At 42.4% G+C, this 10,256-nt stretch overlaps 1 long non-coding RNA gene across 1 annotated transcript; it reads left to right on the top strand.

Moving 5' to 3' along the window:
* Positions 1-5,468: 5,468 nt before the first annotated feature.
* On the top strand, positions 5,469-9,168 carry LOC138288605 (uncharacterized). Its single transcript, XR_011202485.1, has 3 exons — positions 5,469-5,542; positions 7,296-7,355; positions 8,553-9,168. It is a non-coding gene; the product is annotated as an uncharacterized lncRNA (long non-coding RNA).
* The last annotated feature ends 1,088 nt before the right edge of the window (positions 9,169-10,256 follow it).

The raw sequence follows: 10,256 nt of genomic DNA, 5'->3' as shown, positions 1-10,256 counted from the left end.
GATGTCAGTATTCTGTACACAGTCGGAAACACCTGCAAACCTAACTTTAAATATTCACAGCAACTGTGAATGAATGAAAAGCAAAAGGGTGCACCTTCACAAGGACAGCCCTTCACTTCTTATGTGCTTTTGAACAAGTTGTGTCAATGATAATATTAATGCTTCTTTCTATGAGGCAAGACGCAGCATTCCTGTATAAATCAAACAATCCTTAACAAGAAATATTTCCCCAAATGACCCTGGGAGATACATTTTCACTATCCTTCAAAAAGGATCGCAAGCCAATATTCTACCTGCAGTCTGGCATCAAATCCAATTTTTTCAAAACTTGACAAATATTTTACAAAACGGAGAAGGGGCATGCATTTATTTTATTCATGACACCAATTAAAACATATTGGTCTAGATTGTAAACCAACTGGCGAGAGAAGAAGATATTGGGGGTCATTTTGACCTCAGCGGTCTTTTTCAAAGACCGCTGAGGAACCGCCGTGCTGAAGACCGCCAGTGCAGACGGTTTTCCGCTGGCGAATTATGACTGCTGGCAGCCCTCCATCCTTTTTCGGGCAGAGAGCTGCCGGCAGCCATACTGGCGGTCGGCGGGGAAGTGGAGGTTGCTCCACCTCCACCGCCCTGTCATCAGAACATCGCCCACCGAATCACATTCCATGATTTGGCGTGGCGGTGTTCTGGTGACGGGGTGCTGGTGGCAGAGCAGCCCCCATGGACCCAGTCCCCTCCCGGAGGATCAACGGACAAGGTAAGTTGATTGTCCGTTAGGGGAGGGGAGTGGGGGGACGTTGTATGTTGTGTGCATGCATGGGGGTGTGCGTGTGAGTATGTAGAGGGGGGTGTGAGTGCGTGTATGCATTCAGGTGTGTTGTGTGTTAGAAAATGTGTGCATGTCTGTCTGTTTGTATGTCTGTATGTATGTGTGCGTGTATGTCTGTATGTAGGTGTGCGTGTCTGACTATGTGTGTCTCTGTTGGCATGTTTGTTGGTATGTGTGTGTGTATGTGTGTTGGTGGTGTCTGTATGCGTGTAGGGTGGGGGTGTGTTCCAATGTTGGGGGTAGGGGTGGGGAGGGGGGTCCTGCCACCTTTGGGTGGTAGCAGGGGGTAAGGGGTGTGGGGGGAGGACTCAGGGGTGGGGGTGGGAGGTGGGGGAGACCCCTATCAGTGCCAGGGAAGGAATTCCCTGGCACTGATAGTGCTTACCACCATGGATTTCATGGCGGTTCCCAACCACACAAAATCCATGGCGGTCAGCAGGGTCCTGATACCGCCGGCAGTCTTGTAACAGCCGCCAGGCTGGACACCGTAGTCTCCATCCCAGTGGTCGTCTCCGCCCTGGCGGTCGGAATGGAGAAGTGGTGGATGACCATGGCGGTAACCGCCATGGTCATAATTCAATTTATTTCTGCCTGCCTGTTGGCGGTATTACCGCCACTTCTCCCCCGTCCGCCAGGGTCATAATGAGGGCCATTGTTGCCGATTTTTCTACATATCTGATGTTATATCTGCGTTAGGATGTTTTTGTTTTAATGTTATAACTTAATGAATACTATGGAACACAAAATTAGTTTTAAGAATATGAAAAGTTCACAATTATTCTGTCCCATATAAACACAGGAGTGTAGCTGTGACAGCATTATAAACTATGGGAGTTGATTTCAGTGTCAAATCAACATGTAGGAGACATGTTAGCATCAGCTGCTTGGCACTGTTGGTGCATTGGTATACAATATGTAGACTATTGTTGGTTGGACATTGGTTATGCCAGTGGCAGGACTCACTGGAGCGTTCGGTTCCTCCAATTATTCAACAAACCCCTACAAGTGTAATCAGTGACTGGTAAGTTTGGCTTATTGTGTGCTTTTCACAGTCTACTGGTGCCTTCGTAGGACTCTTGTATTCTCTGGCTCAGTTTCCCTTTGTTACTCGTGCTGGGTGTCTCTCACTCTGCCAAAGTACATTCTAGTAGGTTGGACGTCCTGAGCAAGTGTCAGTACATACATTGTCAATGGGTTTGCATGGGTCTTGCCACCAATTATTTGTATTGCATGTCCTTTCCTATCTTGAATCCCTGTGTAGGAGCTGGCTGTAAACATAGAAATCTGCCTGAGCAGGGTACAGTGACAGCCCTTCTTACTATTAGTTCCTAATTGTTGCTGTTACCTGAAGACTAGAAGGACATGCAGTTGGTGCCCCCTAGACCCATCCAGTGCTTTTACCTGAAAGCTCTGTGGTCATGCCCCATCTGCTCCATGCCACACATCAGTACATTTACCTGAACATGAAAGAGACATACTCTTCTTGCTCCTGCTCAACAGTTGATACATTCATTTAAAGACTAGAAAGAGAGGTCCTTCTCAGAGTCTCTGTCTAATCAATACTCTTAACTGAAGATTGGAGTAACAGCTCCTTCTGCTCTCCATATACCTAATCAATACATGCACCTGAAAACTAAAGGGACACACACTCCCTCTCTGTCTTCCTAATGGATATATTTATCTGACACATGGAGGCCCTCCTGCTCCCTCCCCCCCACCAACACATTTACATGAAGTTCATAGGGACAGATCCCTTCTTCTATCTCGCCCTGACAGATACACTTACCTTGAGACTACAAGGACAGGGCTTTCCTGCTACCGCTGGCTGTTCAATACATTTCTCGAATTATGTGTCCTCAAACCTGTGCATATTTTCGTAATCCCTCTTTTAGGTATGACCGTACTATCATTGGACCTTTCAAATTGCATGCTGTTGAGTGCCTCCTTGTGAGGAATGGGAAACTAGGAACCATCATTGACTCCACTGTCTATGTTGTTGTTTTTAATTTACTTTGTGGGCCTATTGTGGGACACCGAAATGTACTGATTTTATAATGATATATAGATCAACCACAATAATAGCCCATGCCATGTGTGCATTAAATAAATAACACAAATGTTTAAAAAAATTGTATATTGTTGTGGAAGGGGGAAGGAACCTACACTGCTCTCACTATTATAAAAAGAGAAGAGTTAATTCTTCCTTGGATTATTCACAGAGTGTTCCTGGTGGAAATGGGCTTACTAGAAGGAGAGGCTCTTCAAATGATAATGTATGAGACCAGGAGGACTATTACTCAGGTAATGAAGTTTATTGGTAAAATAATACTTTTAAGAACAACGTGCAAAGCAGCAAACAACAGACCAGGTACAAGTTCTGTTTCTTTAACTTCATTTTAATTTTATGAAGGACATGAAACATGTTACCAGGTTTTGCACATGATAGCAATATATACCAATAATCACATTAGATTGACAGCATTGTAGAAACCACATGCTCAACTGTCTTTCAGAGGGTTATTGTAGAGCATAAAATAAACGTGAGCATGTGAGCTTTGATATGTAGTGAGTGTCTGACGGATCATTAGTCCTGCGTCTAGAGGGAAAATAATGGCTATAATGACTATTTGGGACCCTGGAAACAGGTACAGGCCTATTGAGATGCACTCCCACCAGACTAAGGACCATTATGTGTATATATATATATATATATATTTAATATATATCCATCTCTCTCTCTCTCTCAGTCTGTATATATATATATATATATATAGATATATATATATATATATATATATATATATATATAGAGAGAGAGAGAGAGAGTAGTCGCCAGTATAGGAAAAGTGTTTTTTTCTTTTTACCAATAACTTTGGCGTCCTTTGAGGAATCTTCTAAAAATTTTGAAAATTCGTTTGTCACTCACTTCAGCTGGTGTCTTGAACGTTTTGGGATGATTCGTGAAGCGAGGGCCGGGAAAAAGAGGGGGGTCCCAAAATGCTTTTTCCCATGCAATTTCTATAGGGATTTTTAGACACTACTACAGCCAGAACCGCTGGATGGTTACACCAAATTTGGCAGAAAGGTAGCTCTTAGTCCAGAAAGTGCCCCTTTTTATTATTTGATGTAAATCTGTTCAGTAGTTTTCATTATACTGTATTAAAGGAAAAATACATTTGTATATCCAACAAGGAAGTTTTTGGCAGCCATCTTGGGATCAAAATACATGATAGCACCTTCAAAATGATCTCCAGATATAAAAACAAGAAATGCAGGGAAAAATGCACTTTAAGGAATATATATATATATATATATATACATCAACTATGCTTGGGTAATGGGAATAACGCCTGGCGCTATACTCTCAGTACACTGGTCCCCAACAAAGTAGTAGTTAATAATACATAAACAAAAATACTGTGATATACACATTATCACTCTGTGTTGAATCTTTTGTTTTGCATGTGGATTCTGGTAATTTAAAAAGACAAATAGGTAATATTTTATTTGGGGAGTTTTTTACGAGCAAAGCGTAACTGTAGTGAAACTAAATAATTTGAAAATATATTTTTGAGATGGGGCTATAATTTGACCATCAATAATAAAGCTAAAAGAAGAGCTCAGACAATGGTTAGGGAAGAATTATTAACAAACAAGTCAAGCGTAAGAAAATTTAGTCACAAAGACAAAGATGTGAAGGCAATCGCGGCCCACGGGGATCACATGGGGCAAGGAGGGGCACGCAGGGGTATTAATCAAATTAAAAAATAAATTTAAAAAAACGTACCTGCATGCCGCGCCGCCTCTCCTCTGTCTCCTCAGCAGCAAGCAGACACAGGCTCCCAGCCTGCCCTGCGGCCAATCCTGACGCTGCTCAGAGCAGTGTTAGGATTGGGTGGGAGTGCCCAGCCAGGGTGCTCCCAGGCAGACTGGGAGCCAGTGCCTGCTCTCTCCAGCCTGGCAACACAGTGTTGGGCTAGAGAGTGCACAGTGCCATGTGTGTTTGGTCGTCCTGAGACGGCCGACCGAAAAACACACATGCAAGGGGAGTGCTCCTCATCCCCAAAGCCCCGCCCCTTTAACAACAAAAAAATAATCAACTTAGTTTATTATCCTTCAGTTGCTAAAGGATTTGCAGCGATTGCTGCTGGCAGGGGGGACGCTCCTCCGCCATAGCGGAGGAACCGCTATTGTGTGAGGGATCAGAGTAGTCTGACATGGGGAATGTGTTGCGAATTGGGGAAGGAAAGAGGAAATTGGATAGTGCACAAGTGAAGGGGATGTGCCGTTCAGAGAAATCTAGTGATTGTGAGGTGCGGGAAAGGTGCATTAAGTAGTATATGTGGCATTGAAGTATTCCCCTGGATTCCTCGTTTCGGCAGAGCAGTGGGATTCAATTCAGGGGAATTCCTTATCAGTTTGGGTTGGGTTGCGTGGCTCGGGTGAAGTGAGGAATTCAGCATGTTAATAGTTTGGAGAGGGGATGTGAGATAATAGTTAAATGAAGTTATCTACCCGCAGAGGGTATGAACAGTTGGGAGATATTTTAATCTAAATTGTCTATGAATTGAATTACCACTTATGAGCATGAATTAAGGAGTTATTATTTTCGTAGGAACCCATATCATGGGGAGTACAGCCATGCAAAACAACAATTAACCTGGGAAAGAACCTACATACAATAAGTTTGAGCTCAGTGGGCGTGTCAAGGTGAGACAAGCAATCATTTTCAATTAATTAAGTAATCGGGTTTAAAGGGAAATTGGAGTTTTGAAAATATCTTTGTTGTATACTTTTTTGGATAGGATCTGGTGTATACTAAAATCACAAGTGCCCTATGAATTGAAAGAGTTGATTTATTATCCATACATTGAAGCAAGTTTGTTTTAAAATGCATCATCTACATTTCTTGAATAATCTCATACAGTTAAGATTATAACAATGCAAATGTATTATTTACAGGAAATAAGTGTACAGAAGAGTGCTATACTTTCTGCGCTCAGAGGATGCATAGTCATATATTGTGAAATGTAATGTACAGAGATGAATATATACTGTTTAAGGTAATGATATTTTGGGGGAGGGGTATGATTGTTTGGGGTATGGAATGATTAAAAACAAATGAAAAAAGATTTACCACATTTTGTAATGATTCCCCCGGGATAGACAATGGGTTGGCTATGAAGGGGTTGGCATGTCACACATATCATGGCAACTATTTTGCATCTATATTCGGTCAAGGTAAAAGGGTTGGAATTATGAGTATGTATGTTATCTATATTGTGTTCTTGTCTCGTAGTTTCTGATTATGTTATAAGTCTGTATAAAACAAACTGATGTATAATTTCTGTATTTGTAACAGCCCTGAAGAAGCGCAATGTGCGCACACGTTTTGGCTGTATGTGCTGTATCCAATTCCATCATACATACAAAGTCCCCACATACTTTGCTACTTTACGTTTGGTACACCCCTGCTGATCTAGTGCAGCATATGTACAGTAGCTAACTTCCCAGTATGAAGGTTATCACAGACATGGGTGAATGCTAAGATCAGAAGACCAGCATTCCTGTGACTGCTGCCATTCCCAAGGTACATACAAATTCAAACCTACATCATCATGATTGACACAGTAGGACATTTGCTAAACCATGTTTCAATAATGGGACAGTGTCAGTTTGCTGTATACCCGCTGATCTCCCAACTTGGCTAATGTAAGATGATGAATGTGGCTAACTGTGAATTCCAATACCCAATATGGGTACACAGGGCAATGAGGGACATATTTCAGGTGCAATGACTACACCTGTGCCCATGCATTCTGTCATGGATGACCAAAATAGACACTGTCAGTATATATTTCTTTGTTGTATTAATTTTGATAAATGGCCAATCCATGTTTAGCGTCAGATAGTCATCAAGTAACGCACAGGATCCCTGCCATTATGGTGTCATAGGGGGATTATGTGGCTCAGGGTATACTGTAAATGTAGCATATGTAACCTACACACAACACAGGCCAACATGTAAGGGACCATAGAAAGCATAATAAATCATGAGCTTTACTCAAACCACATGAGCATCACACAGTGACTGATTGTCCCTTGATGCACAAGCCACAATACCTGAGTGACTGGTATTGCGGTGCACCAGGAATGTGGCTTTGCATGTCTCTCATAACAACAAATGATTAAATGGAGTACACTCTATAAATGAGTCTGCAACCAATTGAGGAATCATGTTTGTCACCACATGATAGTTAGGGCCACTGCATGTGGGCATATGTGTGTGTATCACTCACTGGAGTGACAGGGTCTATACATGTTTGCAGTGGTATGTATGTTGGAGTATCATCATGCCTGAGGGGCTGGGCTTTCAGATATAATGTCACACACAGTAATATTATTTTAAAGTATTGTACAGTACACAGACATTGAGCACATTTCACCCTTCCATGCTTTACAGGTGGACCTGCCCCTTACACAATTGGAGAAGTGGCTCAATTTGCGGCCCCAGACATATCCAGTAAGTGTCGATATTTCAGTTCTGTGTTATGTTTGCAGCTGTTGTGTGATTGACTCCTGAGTGTCGGACACATAGCAAGGTATGATGTGCTGGCACATGATCTGATATTTAACTTGACTGGAGTTTGACTTTTTTTTCTCCATATTTGAGTTGGACAATCATTGGCGTAGAGTCATATTTTGGGATGGTAGTGCAGCCCTGTAGGCATGGCCATGTGAATAGGGTGACATTTGTTGTTACATTTCTTGTAATGAAAAATTTGGAGAGGGCCATTTGCATGATTTAGTCAGCAAGTCATACACTGAATCACACAGAATAGGGATGCCAAAGTATTACCCACAGACTTGAGCCACCCTGTTCACTAATGAACATGTTAGACTGTATGTTTGACTTCCTACAAGCATCTAGCTCCACATGTTGTGCTACGTTTATGTGGCACTTGAGTACAGTGTCATAGGTGTGAATGCAGCTCATGCCGAGATAGGCGCTTGCATCTATGTGCTTGTTGTAGGACAGGTATTGGTGGTATCAAAGGATGTTGACAATTGTCTGCAATTACAAACATAAATGTGGATGGGATTGTCCAATGTTTGTGCCTATCCTAGTTGGACACCCTCCTTACCTATGGTGGACTGACTAAACCCATGTACAGCTGTCCAAAGCTTCCTATCTGTCCTTGATGTTTGAAAGTATGTGTTGCTGATCCATCCCCCCCGGAGGCACAGGCTTAGGGTTATGAAATATGTGTACCTAGGTGTGAGGATCCAAGTGTAGTACACAGACATGTAATTCTGTAATTCATTTGTTCCAACCTAGGATACCCACTCTTGATTAGCAACTGCACACCATCCTGGCAATTCCATTTACAAATCAGAGATCTTGTGGCCCTTGATTGTCATCCAGAAGATAGTCATTAGTTGGCCTGTCACATGTGGAGGACTTGCAGCATTTGTTATGTGACTAATGGCAGAACAATGAAACTTAGAGCAATTAAGTATGCACACATCTTTTTGAGAATTGCTGTGCTGTTAGACAGGACATGTGTAGGCTGCGTTGGCATGTAGTTCCTCAGGGAGAATCTGTGATCAGGACGGTGGTATGGCCTGTTTCAGCTACATTAGATGTATTTTTTGATTATCATCAGTAGCTGTATGACACACTGATGTACCTAATGTTTGGCTTTATCTTTTTTAACAGCAGCCAATATGGATGTCAACCAGATCCACAAATTTCAGAGGAGGGTGATGTGTTACTGACACATTCTGGATGTAGAGTCTGGGTTCCGCCACATGGCACGGCATTATCGCCATGAGAGAGCATCAGGGGTGTGGAAGGCATTTGCCCAAGGGGGCCCATCTGTGTCCACAACAGCTGCCACCACCAGCACCACCACTACGACCCAAGTGGCAGTAAGGATGACAGCCACCACTGCAGGGCCATAAACATCCTCCGCTCCTGGACCACTGACAACAGTCCTTGCACCTCCCCCTCCAAGCATGGCCCCAGCAACTGCACAACCCTCCACAACTGGCACACAGACCACCCCTGCTGCAGTCATTGACAATGTGGAATTTCGTTCAATGCAACGTGACATGCAACGGATGTTGCACAGACTGGACAGGCTGCAGCAGGAGGTGTCCCAGATCTATAAGAGAGTGCGTGGGATTAAGAAGACCCTGCGGAGGGCAAACTTGTGATTTGGAGACCCTCAGCCATGATTCCCTCTCTTTCCTCCTCTTTGCTGGTTCTTATATTTAGTGGGTTTAGGGGGCTTAGTGTTAGGTTAGAATAGGCTGTTAGTTTAGTTAGTATTAGTGGGTTGGGGTTGGAGTGTATGATATTTTTACATGTGTTTTTTTGTGGGTGGGTGGGTAGGGGATGATGTTGAGGTTTTTGTGTATTAAAAAAAAAATACAAAAAAATATATATTTGTTTAGTATAAGATAGTATGTGTTTAGGTAAGTATAAGTTGTCCTCCATGTGTCCCGTAATATAAGGGGGTTGGGGGGGTTGATGTTTAGAGTGTTTAGTTAAATGTGATAAGTAAGTTTAGCTTAGAGTAGTTAGGACCAGTTGTGGGTAATGTGTAGTTAGGATAGGTTAGGTTAGTTAAGGTGTTTCCCCTAGTTTTAGCATCCTATTTTTACAGTTAAATAAATACGTAGGTACTCCTTTACAGTATGTGTCATATGCTTGGGGATCAGGGCCTTGGCATGGGTGAACAGTGTCAATTTAGTATTTGCATTTGTGTTCCATCCTGCATCCAAATCCCAATTGAGCTGTCACATTGGCAGCTACACCAAAGCTATTTCGCTAGGAATCTGCAATCCATTGAACCCAGCACTCAAGGTTACTATGGATCCCAATGTGTATTTACGTTGGGATGTATGTTTGCAATCTGTCATACTTTGAGACCAGATTTGGTATTGAGGACACTGTGGTACGTCTGCCTGCAGCCTGATGTTCATGTGAACCCTGATAAGGTGAGTGATGGTATAATCTCATGTAATATAGTATACATAACTCACACCTATCATTTCTTAAATTGTACTGCCAGGTTACTTATTTGTACTTACACTCACACACATCCATTCCTGCTGTCTGGTGTGTGTGTGATGAAAATGTTGAGTCAAATGTCACATACCTAAAGATTGTCTTGAAGAAAAAGTTTAAGACAATGATTTTCTGCTGAGACATCCCTTGAAGAAGACTTATTCTTTCCAACACAGCATTATACTGTAATATTTCTATTTACTTCACATTTAACCCTCATGAAGGGAAGATGATGGTACAATCCAGACCACAGTGCATAGTTATCAGCCCACAATCTTTCAGGCCAGTTGCATTGACATTCTATGGGCATTGACATGAGGCAAAATCACTAATCTACCTTACGGTTGA

The sequence above is a fragment of the Pleurodeles waltl genome, chromosome 4_1 (genome assembly GCF_031143425.1).
Source record: "Pleurodeles waltl isolate 20211129_DDA chromosome 4_1, aPleWal1.hap1.20221129, whole genome shotgun sequence".
Taxonomy (NCBI): Eukaryota; Metazoa; Chordata; class Amphibia; order Caudata; family Salamandridae; genus Pleurodeles; species Pleurodeles waltl.
The sequence above is the reverse complement of the archived record's forward strand: the minus strand, read 5'-3'. Positions and strand labels throughout refer to the sequence as shown.